The 15,541-nt window shown below is 32.0% G+C and overlaps 1 protein-coding gene across 3 annotated transcripts in view; it reads left to right on the forward strand.

The window, feature by feature from the left end:
- Nucleotides 1-15,541, forward strand: part of brat (brain tumor) — a 38,148-nt gene that overhangs the window by 9,967 nt on the left and 12,640 nt on the right. For 2 of the 3 annotated variants that reach the window (XM_036361999.2, XM_014234694.3), the window contains one exon: nt 15,290-15,474. The gene's annotated coding sequence lies outside the window, so the exon portion shown is untranslated. Of the gene's footprint in view, nt 1-15,091; nt 15,175-15,289; nt 15,475-15,541 lie in introns of those variants that run through there. The other variant, XM_014234676.3, reaches the window with a different exon arrangement.

The following is a 15,541-nucleotide window of genomic DNA, read 5'->3' on the forward strand; positions in this document are numbered from 1 at the left end:
ATTTTTTGTTTGTTTTAATATCAGCCTTTGGTTGGGTAAAATCCCGGGCAATTCCGGCAACGCAAAACTGGCGGTTGTGGCAATCGGAACTGTCAAACAAATTGGGCGTTTCCATAAGAATTTTATTTTGTAAAATACTAATAGTATTTGTAAATTTAAAATCAAAAAATATATAGCCAATCTCTGAATGTGGGAAATTGAATTTTTTACCCAAACAGTTTAGTGTACGTCCCTATTACTTAATATTCTGATGTTAGCTGGCCTCGATTCGCCATTTCTCTGCTCGCTATTTTTGGTTTCTCTTCTTTTTTCAAAAAAATTACATGCAAAAGCAACAACAAAGTTATCGATTTGAATTCGTACAAGAGAGTGCGAAAGAGAGCCGTTAAATTGGTATAACCCTTTATATTAAATAATTTAGATCAGTTTTACTATTGTGATGACAGATGAAACCACACATTTTTTTAGTAAAAACTGAAGACTTAAAATCCAAAAATTAATAGAAATCGAATTTAAGGGGTCACTGAAGCTTTTTTTTTATCACTTTATTTATATTTGAAATTTTTATATATTTATTATTTAGAGTTTTTATATAAATAAATATTTTTTTTTTTACAATAATATTTGTTATATTATATATTACTTTTTTGGTTTTATAATATTTTATTATTATGATTAATTTTTTATTGCCATATTTATGTGTGTTTATGTTTAAATTATTTTATATACATTGTATTTATTTTTATTTATTTACTGTATTATTTTAAATTTTATTTACTTTTGAATATTTTTATTTTCCATTTAATTGTGTTTTTATTGGTTTATATTCTTTTTTCCCGATTTATTAACTTTTATTATTATTATTATTAACTATTTTGTAGCAAGTTGTTAACGGAACTAAATAAATAAATCAAAAGAATATTTCCGAAATTCCAACTGGGCATTTTGGCATTCATTCGCACGTGTATAAGTTGTAATTACACACACATGTTTGTAAATATGATCTGCTGTTACCACGGCGCATTTAGCCATTAAAAACAAAAAAAAAGAACGTCGATTCGTTTGTGTTGGCATTAAATCATAAGTATATAACAAACGTGCATACCTAAACATATATAAATCGTATATATACATACATGCGTATTTATAGTATGTGCATACCTACATATAAAAGTAGAAGGAAATACGAGTCCAATCACACCGAATTTTGAAATTTACAGATTTGCCATGTGTTGGTTCTGAGCCGTTTTGCCGCTCTTTTTGCCATTGTCCAACTTAAAAGTTCACTGTGAACAAAGTCACGGCTTAACGCGAAGTGTATTCGGCTCTGATCCATACACACATATACATGCTTTTTTGCCGATCTATATACTAAGCGTAGCTTAAGTCTGAGAGTAGCTTCGTCCGTACATTTATATGCATGCGCATGTGGTTTCATTTACAGTGAAACATATTTAATTCGAATATCACCTCATGGGAACTATAAATAATATTTGCTTTGTAATAAAATTCATTTTGTTACCGAGTAGAGTTGGTAGTGTTTGTTTATTATTGTTGGTTGTATACGTATGAATGTCCAAGTTAAAGTTGATTTTTTTCAAAAATCTATATATTTTAATAAACATGTTTGTTGTGTTTATTGCTTTAGTGTGAGTTCCACAACAAAAGTGGAAAATAAGTTGAATAAAACAGATTTTCGTTTTGGCGAATATACTTTGTTTCTACTATATATTTCACTTTACAAAAGCTCTACTTTATTGTTTTATAGAATTGATAATTTTGTTTGTTTTTTTTTGTTTTACTCTTTACGAAGTATAGAATATGGCTGCAATACAAACTGACCGATCAAAATCAAATTATTTTTATTTGTGAAGGGTATAGAAGCTGCAGTGTAGCTAACGTTTTTTCTTGTTTCTTTTTTTCTAACTCTATTTCTATGTAATTTTTTTCATTTCTATCTTTTTGTTTTAATGAAGGTCAATGTTCGTTCTGAAGTTGACGGTTGTTAATTTTATTGTTAATGTTTTTTTATACTTTTTGTTATAGAGTGTGTTGTATAGAGTGTAGTGTGGTGTAGTGTAGTGGTGACTGGTATACATAGTTCACAGTCAAATGCGTAAATCGCTTCGCTAGGAACTGACAAGTTTTTAGAACCAAGTTCGTCTAATTTTTGCCTGTTTTGTGTCTTCTTTGCGCTTGCGACTGGTTTGAATTTTCTACTCAATTAATTTACTATTAAATAGCAGGAAATATTGGTTAGTATTTTATGGGTAACGAAATGATGACATTGTGGTGAGTTTATTGCTCTGTTTTTGTTTCTTAGTCATTTAGTAGCAGATTTTTTGAGAAAGGCTTGGATGTTAATTAGCGTGTGTTTTGATCCAAAGCGTTTTTGAAGAAAGTTATATACATACATACGTTATTAGCATAAACTTTGTTCTGAAAGTAGCAAATATGAGCAGCGCCGTTACTATTTTGTCCATTATAATCATTGCTACTATTATAATTATTAAATTTGTTTCTTTTTTTTATTTTATTTGCATAAAGGGTGAGGGTGAATGCGCATGGTACGATTATTGCGAGTTCAACTTGTTTGTTCTGTGATTTTATTGCTTTTGCTTAGTTGTCTTTTTAGTGGCATAGCCATTTTTGAGGCTACCACTATCGAAACGTATGCATAAGAATATTTATAAATATGTATTCTTTTGCGGTTATTAACACCGCGCTTGCTTCTATACATATGTATATACCAATTGTATATATTGAATTGTATGAATAAAAGTGCCGTTATAAACGCAATGATGGCATTTATTACAAAAATCACTCACGTTTCCTAGTGGTTTATTTTTAGAAATTGATAATTTTGAAAATTACTTGAATTTTTTATATAAAAAAATTAATAAATAAATCAGTTGCAACAGTAAAGCATATGAAATGGGGTTGTACTATCGGGGAGCAAACAAAAGGCTTTGAGATTACTGATTATAAATATGCCAATATTGAAAATCCATTTAATATTCTTTTTTGATTTTTTATAATTTCTAATTTATATTTCCTATAATAAAATCTTCCAGTTCGTGTTGATTTAGAAAACGACTTTCGTTAAACGGTCGATATGGTTGACATTCGGTTATATACTTGTATTCTTGGATTAAAGAATTTAACGTGTGGTCATAGGATAATTTTCTGAAGTTATGTTATGAATATGTTATTTCGTAGATTAAATTATTATGAGCCGGTGTCAAGGAAACCGTTGTTGTTTTTGTGGTAGCTAAAAGTATTCCCCAAATAATTTTGAGGACTGTTGCTGAGTTCCAGTCTGTTCGGTTTGGGTAGTCCCTACTGTCTTGTGTACGGGTCTGCAAGTCGTTGTACCTTTTCCTCCTGTCTGCTAGATACGCTGAGTACCGAAAATGTTGAAAACACAGGTATTTCCATATTTACGTCCAGGTTTAGTACCTTATTGGTTGTTTGTTTCTATGATGGCGAACATTTGTCAGAAAGCTTTCCGCAAAGCTTTCCAGAAGTCCCAAGAGAACTTTAAAACATTGTCGTAGCTCTCAAGTGTTCAGAGAGAAAGTTTGCTAAGCCTGACTAAGATCATTTCGGCTTTTAAGGGCATAAAACTACCTTTTGATCTAAGTTGCAGTTTGTTTACACATTTGCGCTTCCGGTTGCGCGCCCTTTTACAAAGTAGCGTCAAACATTCCGTATTTTTTTCAGATATGAAAATTAGACTTTTAAGTTTGATAAAACGATTTTTAGTTTAATAAATGCGTTGCCAATTGTGTTTAGTCTAATTCTCTAAAATCTAAAAATGTTAAAGAAAGCGTTCCTAAAAATTTTAATCAATACCAATGGCATGAAATTATTGTATCGAAAGCATTTTCTCCAAAATTGTATATGTAGATATGTACATTTGTACGCGCCACATATAAATTAAAGTAATTTTGTTTGTAGCAACAGCAATGTTGGCGCCTGAATGCATGCTCTACATTGTTTAACCTATGTATGTACTGTTAATTTACTGCTGTTATCCTAACATTGCTAGTGAAATTGTTATTTGAAAATATTTCTATGGAAACTGTGCCATACATATTTAACTACATACATACACACATATGTATTTGTTTATAGTTGTAAATATATCTAACAAATTTTTTAATTCAAACCGTAAGTTCTCAATAGTATCTTACTAATAAATATAAATAAAGTGTAATATTATATTATTTAAATTTGTTTAAAAATTTAATTTTTTCGAAGTAAAAAATATAAGAAATTAAATACATACATTTTTCTCTATTGCTAACATAGTATTATCTGGTTAAGTGACTTAAAAGAATTGCAAAGTTTCTATTTTTAGTTCGACGATAGAAGAGGTCTGAAGTGAAAATAAATTTATACTATTTCAAACTATTTGACAGTTTTAAAAATCGGAAGATGTGTTAAGAATTCTTTCGAAGCTCAACAAAAATTATAATTATTAATGTGTCACATATAAAAAATATCCATTTATCTCTCGATCAGACATGTTAAAACACCTTTGTGAGCAGGAGCATTGTCTTGATGAAAAATGATTTTTTTGTGCTGCAAGCCAGGTCTTTTAGCACGATTTTTTCTTCCAGCTGATCCAAAAGGCTGCAATAATATTCAGAGTTGATTGTTTTACCTTTCTGCAGATAATCAATTAACAAAATTTCTTTTGCATCCCAAAAAACTGATGCCATAACCTTCTTTGTTGATCGTTGTGACTTCACCTGCTTGGGAGCTGAACTACCAGCTTCAGTCCACTGTAAACGTTCTTGTTTCAATTTAGGATCATGGTGGTAGATCCAAGTCTGATCCATAGTTATAAAACGACGCAAGAAATCGGTTTTATTCTGTTTAAAACGCTCCAAATTATGCTGAGAAATTCGTTTTTGATCCAGTTTTTGTTGAATTGTTAACGTGTGCGACACTAACTTTCCAAACAGCTTTTTCATATGTAATTCTCCATGTAAAATTTGAAGTACTCGTTCGTCTGAGATGTCTATGGCATTAGCAATTTCACGCTTAGTCAAACCTGGATCTTCACTAACAATATTATGAACTTGCTCAATGATGTCTAATGTGGTTGTGGATTTTGGTCGTCCTTCGCGTGGATTCTCTGCAAGCTTAGTACGACCATATTTAAATTCACCAGCCCGAAATTGCAGTGCGTTATACACTTCTAACAATTGTTCATAAATTTCCTTTCCTTTAGAACCTTACAAATCAAAGAATCTAATCACTGCGCGATATTCAATTTTTTCCATACTAAAAAAATACTCTGACACGTCAACTTTAAATGGCTTGTAAACAAAGAATTAATTGACAGAATGACTTGTAGCTTTGCATGTGTTCTCACAACAGATGTGCCAACTTGAGAAAAAAAATTTGGAGCTAGTAGTGCTATTTCTTGGTGAGACCAACCAACTTTTCTACCAACCTGTACATACACTTATGGACAAAATAATAGGTGTACACAGTTTTTATTTAATATTTGAAGAATTTTAATTTAAAACAATTTTGTTTTAGACATATTACCCGCTTTATTTTTATTAAACATAAATACAAGGTGCGTTCCAAAGTAAACAGTAAAAAAGTAACAAAGTAAACTCTAGTGGCGACTAGTGCGTTAGAATCTGCTATCCTTTTTCGACTTCCAGTAAAAATTTCATGACATTTCATCTATTGGAAGTGAAGTTATTGCGTTTTAAGTGTCAGTATGTTTTTGGCATCGGTGCGAAAATGAGCTTCGAACAAAGAGCTAACATTAAATTTGGTAAAACTTTTACCGAAACGTTCCAATTGATGTAACAAGTTTATGGCGATGATTGCCTATGCCGTAGCAGAGTGCACGAGTGGTTTCACCGTTTTCAAAGTGGTCGTGAGGACATAAATGAGAAATGAGCCGAAACCCAAAAAATCGCGCCTGGAGAAGTCAAAAGTGAAGGCAATGCTGATTTGTTTTTATGATTCCAAGGGTGTTGTCCACCCGGCCAAAACGTTAATGCGGTATTCAACCTTGGAGTTTTGAAGCGTTTGGTGCGCCGTATTCGACGTGTTCGGCCCGAATATCGCGAAGATGGAAGTTGGCGTTTGTTGCACGATAATGCGCCGTCTCATCGATCGACGCTTGTGGCCGATTATTTGACCAAAAATCACATTTTAACAATCAACCACTCCCCGTATTCACCTGATAAGGCACCGTGCGACTTCTACTTTTTCTGAAAAATGCATTTGCCGATGAAAGGAAAGCGTTATGCAGACGTGGAGGCCATTCAAAAGGCTTGCACCGGCATACTGGCGGCCATACCGGGCAACGAGCTAAAACACTCGTTTGACATGCTTTTGGATCGTGCAAAAAGCTGTATTAAAGCAGAAGGAGACAATTTTGAATAAAATTAATTGAGTCCTGTTTACTTTGGAACGCACCTTGTATGTCGAAGTTATCCTTTTTTCGGTCCTGTATATCCTCCGTGGTTTTTCATTAGTTTTCCAATTCTATTCGGCATGGATTGAATTAATTTTTGGCAGGTTCCTAATAGAGTAGCACCCCCTCCTTATTTTGAAAAGAAAAGGCTGCCAATCTTCTCTTAAGGTCGCTTTACAAGTTCTCAATCGGGTTGAGATGAGCGGATTGACTAGGCCATTGTATACAGGTCGCATTTGCATCCCTGAACCACTTACATACCAACCTCGATGTATTTTTCGGGTAGTTATCTTGTTGATAACTCCATCTCAACGGCATGTTTTCTTCAGCTTATGGTAGCAATACGTTTTGCAAAATGTCTCTGTTCTCAATGGCAGTCATTGTGTCCTTTATCCAAACTAACGGACCAACGCCAAAAGGGTCCTTTTTTGCCATGAAAAGTATACGCCGATCATCAATCAGACCAGTTTTTCTTGGACGACCACGAGTTTCCTTTTAATTTTTTTGCTTTAGAGTATTAGTTACAAAGTTTTTCCATTTGCAATGAATTTATACGAAAACAAAAGTTTTTGGTTGCCTCGAAGCTATAATAGCCTTCACAGGACCTTTCTTATAGCATGAAATTGTATAAAAGATGTTTATCTTGATTTTGATCGGTCAGTTTGTATGGCAGCTTTATGCTATAGTGAAGATTGTTTCGTTGCTTTGGATAATAATCTACTATGTCGAATTTCGTAAAGATATCTTGTCAAACAAAAAAGTTTTCCATACAGAAACTTGATTTGGATGTATGGTAGCTATATGCTATAGTGGTCCGGCATCGGTAGTTCCGACAAATGAGCAATTTTGGCAGAGACAGAGATGTATTTAAAATATTAGATCGATATCTCTAAAACTGATGTACTAGTTCGCCGATGTGTAGACAAGCCTTGATACGGGTATAAATATACTATGTGTATTATTTTTCCATTCTTCCAAGAAGTATCTTAGAATGTCAACAAGTGTATTTAGACTGCTGGCTAAGGATATCGTGTGATTTAAGTTGCTCATGTGACCAAAGTCTGCTGCTGTCAATACTGTGGCTCGACTTCGGCTCTAAATGACCGCGAAGGGATTAAATATTATGTTAAGATTTTTAGCATGACTTACAAAAAAATATACAGTGAGCCTTAAACTCAAATACCTACAAACCGGATGTATTCAAAATATTCTACAATGCTAAGCGAATGCTGGTAGTTACTGATAAAACCGCATTATTTTAAATAAATATTTTTGTTTTTGTATTCAAGTTGATAATACGTAATTAATAATGACACAAACAACAAACGTGCATTAAATCAAATAATTGTGGTATATAATTATTTTCTATTAACAAATTATGATCACAGAATTTTAACCGATTTGTAACTATATTATATGTCTGTATTTATGTACGAACCAGTGTGTAAGATGAAGACGAGGTCAATTTGCAGCAGTCAAACCGTATAATAAAGTGAAGCGAATTAAAGAATCACTGACCTTGACTTTTCCAAAGTTTAAAGCCCTTACAAAAGAGAAACATAAAGGAATCTTCGAATAATCATTCGTCTCACCACTCACACACACACTTATATTTACTTACATATTGTATGTGCATTAAGAACCATTATAGTAATTTTTCTTCGGTACCACACACACTTTCATATGTACAAACATAAGTTTATACATACATACTTTGCCCTTCTTTTGTATAATACTGGTTTTATTGGATGCTTCATCATCGTTGTGCCGTTTCGCTGTCGTTGACTCCGTCGGAGTTAAACAAGATCTATTTCACCAGTGTAGACAATTCTTATATATGTTTTCAGGATCAATTCTCTTTTTATTCAATACACACGTTGATTCATGTATGTACTCATATGTACATATTTTATTTATTTATTTAGGAGACAAAAAGTGTCGTGTACTTACTTGCTACAAGGTAAAGCTGTTGACAATTGCTTTTTGTAGGTTTTTTTCTCGCTGGTTCTTAATGTGTTTAATGCAGAACCAACATTGTTTTCTGCTATCAACTTAATTGTGTACAAAAAACCTGCAGACATTTGACTAACCTTCTACAATTCTTATTGAAGTGGTTCCAACAATTACTTTTTTTTATAAAGATTTTGCTAGATTTGTAAATTTTGTCCGTGCTAGTATGTTTTTAGTTGTCAATAATAAAAATTTGTTTTTATAAATTTTATAAAACAAGAAAAAACGTTAACTTCGGCTGCACCGATGCTATAATTCTCTTCACAGCTACATTTTTGATTAGCTTAAATGCCATAAAAGGTTCTTTAAATTGATTTTAATCGGTCAGTTTGTATGGCATCTATATGATATAGAGGTTCGATCTTAATAATGGAAAATAATTCATAAAAAAAAAAGTTTTTCATATAAGAATTTGATTTGGATCAGTCAGTTTGTATAGTAACTATATTTTATAATGGTCCGATCTGATCAATTTTTTCGGAGATTGTAGCGCTTCCTTGGATAATAATCTATACCAAATTTCGTTTCGATACAGGAGCTTGAGTTTGATCTATCAGTTTGTAAGTCAGTTACGTATATCATATAGTGGTCTGATATCGGCGGTTCCGACAATGCCAAGTTTCAGATCGATATCTCAAAAACTGAGGGACTAGTTCGCGTATATACAGACAGACGGACACGATTAAATCAAGTCAGCTCGTCATGCTCATCATTTTTATATTGATATGTATCCATTTGTTCCCCCACACCTTATTGCATTATATTTCATACGATTACCAACACTTTTATCTTCCTTACACTCATTATCTTCCTTATTCTTTTATTCTAAACATTTATTTTATCTCCCTTTGCACCCGCCATTCGCTTGTATTAGACTATAAGCTTTTCATTGTAACGACAAAACTTCAGTTCAAATTCGACATTACAAGAATAAAGGCTCCATGTTTACTTAACTATGTGCATATACATACTTTATAGGGTATCCGACGTTTCCTTCTTGGTTTTATATAATTCGCAAACATAGTATACTCTGTTCTTTGTATAATAAATTCAATTGCCATATATTTTAATTTGTGTATGTCAAAGTCTATTAGCAAAGACTGTGCTCTCTGATTTATGAAATTTGAAAAATAACAAATTTCAAATTAAGTTTTCGAATATTTATTTACCAGCTATTTGAATATACCTATTTCTACCAAAACCAATCAAAATGACTATGACTGGTTTATAAGAAGAAATTACTATTGTGGTTTCAAGTCTTTATTCTCTCTTAAAAAATTACAAAAGTTAAACAATATTAATTGTAATAGGTAAATGGATTTATAGAAATTTGAAAATATTTCCACATAGATTTTTTTTGTATTTATTGCAAATATTTGTAGTCATGTTGTTATTGCAGTATCCTATTTGACACCATTTGCGTACAGAAACCGTGCTTTTCGTAGTTGGAACATCAGCTTCGTGTGGTTTTGCAAGTCTGATATTCTGTAGCAAGTTCTTCTGCTTATTGAAACAGCAAGTCTTTCAGTGAGATATTTTCTTCTGTTGTGTTTTTGTACAATATCCAGCAATTGATTCCGGCTATATCTAAAATATTGAAAAACACCTGAAGTGGCCAACTTCTGGAACCCGATTTCACAAAAAAAAAATATCGTGATTCTCCCGGCACAAACATTCCTTCATTTTGACTGGTACTGGTAGAAATGTCAATAACAAAAAATATATTTATTACTAATATATATAAAGTAACTTTAAGTTCGAAAAATGCATTCTCTATTTATAGCTACAAAAGTCGTAGCATCATTTCGAAAAGCAAATGTTATATGTAATAGAAATTTTGAATTTAAATTACACGACGAATCAAATTAACTGGTCTGGTAAATCAAGTTCTAGTTAACATACTATTGGTCTATTGCATAATCCCATATTTAAATTAAAGCAATGAAAATCTAACACCATAGTTTTATAGACAAATTTACAAAAACCGGTAATTTGGCAGCGCAGAAAAAGTGTGCGTATAAGTAAAATGGGAATAATAACCAAATGTAAAAGTGTCGGAAAGTTATACTTTTACTTGTTTGCGTGAAAGTTGCAATTTTAAAAGATTTTTATTCTATTCAGTTTGTTATTAAATTAAGAATATCGAATCTCGTCTAAAATAAATGAAATAAGCATCTCTGAAAAGGAAGTAAGGGTTAAACTTTTCGAAGAAGATAAGACATACCCTGAAATCGGTTAAATTGGTTGAAGAACACAACGCAACCAGAATCATCAGATTTTAATGTTGTTGTTGTTGTTGTAGCGGTTACCTAGTCCCCGTTTGGGTGATAAGTTCCAGTTTGGTTGTCGTCGAGGTCATCTAACGGGAAAAAGGTGTTAGATGAGTGGGATCAGATTTTAATTTTTATTTACGATTTTAATTCTAAATAACGCCTATGAGATTTACTGGTACGTAAAATCCGCTAACGCCCAATAACCTCAAAGAATATGCTTAAGGAAGTTTTAAAACGTTGGGGATATCCGACTTCCTATTAAATTTTTAGAAGAACCCAATGTAGGTTTTGAGTTACATAAATATATGTATGTCGGATAATTTAAAATCTTTAAATAAATAATATATTAAATTTATATTTTATATTCTGACAGCCGTTCACTTACAACAAATACTTGTAAAGTAACTCATAGGAGTACAGAAAATAAGTCAATATCTTTTCACTGGAGGTTATAGATAACCGCAATGTGCCGATAAGGTCCAGTAAAGCTCTGCCAAGCAGTTAAATACAATTTAAGACATTGGCGTTCGCTGCTATAATAATAACTGAAAAATTATCAAATTCTATATCCTCAGGGGAATGAAGTACTAATTAAAAACCATTATTATTGAACAAAGTATTAGAAATTTTTCACTCAAATGAATTAAAAGGCCATAAATAAATATGGTTGTCAGGGGGGGATTAAAAATATATATGTATGTACATATATTTCATTTCTAAGTGCATTTGTTTTGCACAAAATTATGTTTTACTCCTTATGAGGTAGTGAATTTTTATTTTTTCCAAATAATATATGGTTTTTCTCAAGGGCCTCCACTGAAGGACATATAAACATTACTGTAAATGTGAAAGTAGGCTTTGGCAAAATCCGTTAAGGAGATTTATGGCTGAAACACCAATTTTTTTTTGGAATTTTCGAGATAGTCAGAGGTGTTGCAGAATCTGATAGTTGTCGGAATCAGAATAGAAACCGATAAGAAAATGTATTAGTAGGTGTCATGAATTCAGATATTATTGGTTTGATGTTCGAAACAGAAATTTTATCGGTTTTGGGTGTCACGGAAACCAATTTTATCGGTTTTGTCATCAGAAACAAAGTAACAGGATATTCGCTGACAGATTTGAAATGTAAGTTAAGAAAATAATTTGTTTTATTGTTACGATTTAATTTATCGTTATTTCGATAGGTTAAAATATAAGAATAAAACAAAACATGTCATAATTACTGAGTTTATGGAAAAAAATCCAGATATTTTAAGAGGATTTACAAAACGTAGCAAATGTAATTTAACACCCAGATGCGTCTTTATTCTGTCGATAATGTGATATAAATCTGTAAAGTAAGCATATATACAAACATACAAGTAAATGCAGGCCAAATTACACATTCGACTCCCCTGGTACATCAATTGGATTACTGTGATCTTTTGATATCTTCCTTTTAATTTTTTCGTTGTTTTTTTCTTTCAATAAAATAAATGCTAAAATAGCGGAGCTCATTGTAAACTCTAGTAGACTTCATTCAGCATTTCAAATTTATCAAACGTTTCCAAATTTATTCATTTGCAAGTTTTGTCACAATAGTAAACAGCTGATTCGAATATGGGTTTTGCATATGTTCGAAAAGACGAAAATCCAATCAGATTTTGTGACACCATTGAAAATCAGAATTGGTTTTCAATTCTGACAATTACGCAAATCTGTCTTGGATTCCACAGCTCCCCTGGGTGGTTTAAAGATCTATGTTTGTTTTTGTACATTTCGAGTTAACATATAAGATTTAATTTTTTTTACCATACTCAACCTTCTGTTCTCCTGGTTGTGATATTGAACAAGAAAGTAGCAACATGCAAGTGATTATATTTCAGCACGGAATTATATTTCAATTTCCTAATAATTCATGGCGGTGAAAAATTGGTGACACGCTTGCAATTTCTAATAAATACCACTAATATTATTATTTAATGGTGCTGCATATTGTATTCATACACATATTAAAATGTATGTATGTGTAAATACTTACCACTATATGTGGGTATGTATTTAAGCACTTTTCTGCTTTTATATATACATCTATTTCGTTTATAGGGATGTATACATACATACATACACATCAACCCTTATCCTTGCTGCAAACATCCAGGTAAACGTAACGGTTGTCAAAAAGTTGCAACGGTCATTGGTCTGGAAACAACGAGTACATAAATATCTAAATTTTTACATGTACATATATAGGGACGTATAAATATATGTATTTGGTGTTTGTAAAAAATTTGATTTACAAAGTTTTCAATAAAATTTGCAATAAGAAATACAATGCTATAATATTTTTGGTTTTCTAAATTTAGGAGATTATGATTTTTAGTACTATAAATTCGTTAGTTTTGTTGATAAATATTTCTATACTACTATACTATACTGCTAATTTTGTTGGGAAAATTTTGCAATTAAGTCACTATATTTAAATATTAATGCAAACCATTTATACGTACACAAAACCCTGCTTACTTATATAAAGCTGTATATATTTTATATAGAAAGGGAATTCAGTTTATTTTTGGCATCGCTTTGCATGCATAGAACGTAGTTAAGCATACATACAAATACAGTAATACAATTATTTCTATCTATGAATGTGTGCGTGTGGAAGACACAGGTCCTTGTTCTATACACACAGTTACTATATGTACATATGCCTGATTGCGAATTTGAAATAGCCGAATGGATGTTAACGCACCCGCAGCTACAACGAATATCAACATCAACAATTCGCTACTATTTTGTTCTGGGTTGGGGCTCGAAAGTTCATGAAACTGCGCCGCTTCACAACCTGTAGAGCTCCAAAGCTGTTATAAATATATCCAACAACATATACATGCGCACACATACTACTTGGGAACTATGCGAATGGGGAAAATCATTTTTTTGTGCCGTCTAACATTCAACAGTTCGGCTTTTGGCTGAAATATGAGTGAGTTGGGGCGACAATCTGCCCCTCTATGGGTGTGGAAGCGTCTGGCTACTCGTATATACATACATATAGTATGTATACACGCATGTGTTTGTTGTAACTCCCTTGCAAGATACATTTTTTGCATTATGGTTGCTTTCTGCTTGTTGGTAGTGAGTGGCGGCAGCTGAAAATGCGGCTGTCCTCTGTCGGCTCTGCTTGTGTTGAAATTGAGAATATATATTGATTTTTAACAAAAAAAAAGAAAGAAAACAAAAACAACCATGAGAGTCTCACACACTGCGGAGGCGGAATGAAGCGAATCGACACAGCCATTAAGGGTGCGCGTACTCTCGTACTCGTTAGTTTATACCCGGAACAAATATACATATGCAATGCAATTGAGCGAGTAGGTACGGTGAAATTGCGCTAAGGGTAGAATACCGTGATTGCCAACTTTCTGTAAACACTATTTGTATATGTATTGTATTTGTGCCATTTGAAATAATATTCAATAATAAAGGCGCAAGTAAGAAAATTGTATATTTTAAAATATTTTTTAACATTATGACGATGTTTTTGATTAACTTCTTATTATGTATTTACATGATACAAGTCTTCTTTTTGTAAATTTTTAATATTTTTGAGCATATTTAAATATGTGTTGCAAATTTTTTATTTAAGAAGTCGTATTAAATGTATTTTCGTCACACTCCTTTATAGATTTTATGAGAAAAAATATTAAAAAATAATTTTCGTTACTAATTCTTATAATATCGAAGCGTTAAAATATTAGAATTACGAAAGTGGGGAAATTCGCTAATAAGAATGGCAATTTATAATATGTTAAGGTCAGTAAAGTAGTCAAAATAATAAAATAATGAGAAAAGTACTACTAATCAGAAATTTAGCATCTTCCTTGTTTGCAGTCCCCTATGAATGGCTTTCTTATTGCAGTTTGCGTGGCATTTATTTCACTTTTACAAAACCCTTGTTCACTTGGCAACCCTTAAACTCCTTCTGTACGACATCTGCAAGGGAGGTTGACTGAGCTAAGCCGACAAACTTTATACCCGCCGCAGCTGTCGCCATTAAAATATATTTGCTTGTGTTGGTGAGTCTGTTTGGTGATTGTCCTGCGTCGGTTAGCATTTTTTCTAGGAAGGCAAACAATCCTGTTTATTCTATTGTTGCATTCACTGCAATGCCATCCCGTTTAAATTTTTCGGAAAGGTTATAAAAATTAATAGCTAGAAATTTGTCTATCGGTATATTAGGACATAACATCTGTTTGGTTGTCTGTTTGCTGGTGCAGTGTATACCTACATATAGTATTTTGGAATATTTGTAAGTATGTGTGAATATATAAATACATATGTATGCACTCTTTGCTACAGCACAGTCAGTTCAACTCGTTCACGACTAGCTTTGTCCGGGCCATTGGCGGTGCTATTGCAACAAATTATTGTCTACAGACTTTTGAGCATGTAATTTCCCTAAATTTATCAATATATTTGTAAAACAAAGCGCATTATTAAATGTAGTTTGTAAGCTTTTATTGTAAAACATTATTAATAACAAAATATATTTTTATTTTTGCAGTTTTTAAAAATGATCACTACATTTTTATTAAAGTGGAAAATGAATTGAACCTTGAGTAAAAACGCAGCAACTGTGTAAATATCTACGTTAAAGCTAAACCAAACAATTTTTTACATACAAGCACTGTAAATTAGAAATTACTCTGTCGAACGTAAGCAGATAAAATTCATTTACAAGGATTAAAGGTAATAAATTAACTTTACTTATTTAAATATTTAATAAGAATTTTATGTTATATACATTTTATTTATA

Source organism: Bactrocera oleae, chromosome 3 (genome assembly GCF_042242935.1).
Source record: "Bactrocera oleae isolate idBacOlea1 chromosome 3, idBacOlea1, whole genome shotgun sequence".
Lineage (NCBI taxonomy): Eukaryota > Metazoa > Arthropoda > Insecta > Diptera > Tephritidae > Bactrocera > Bactrocera oleae.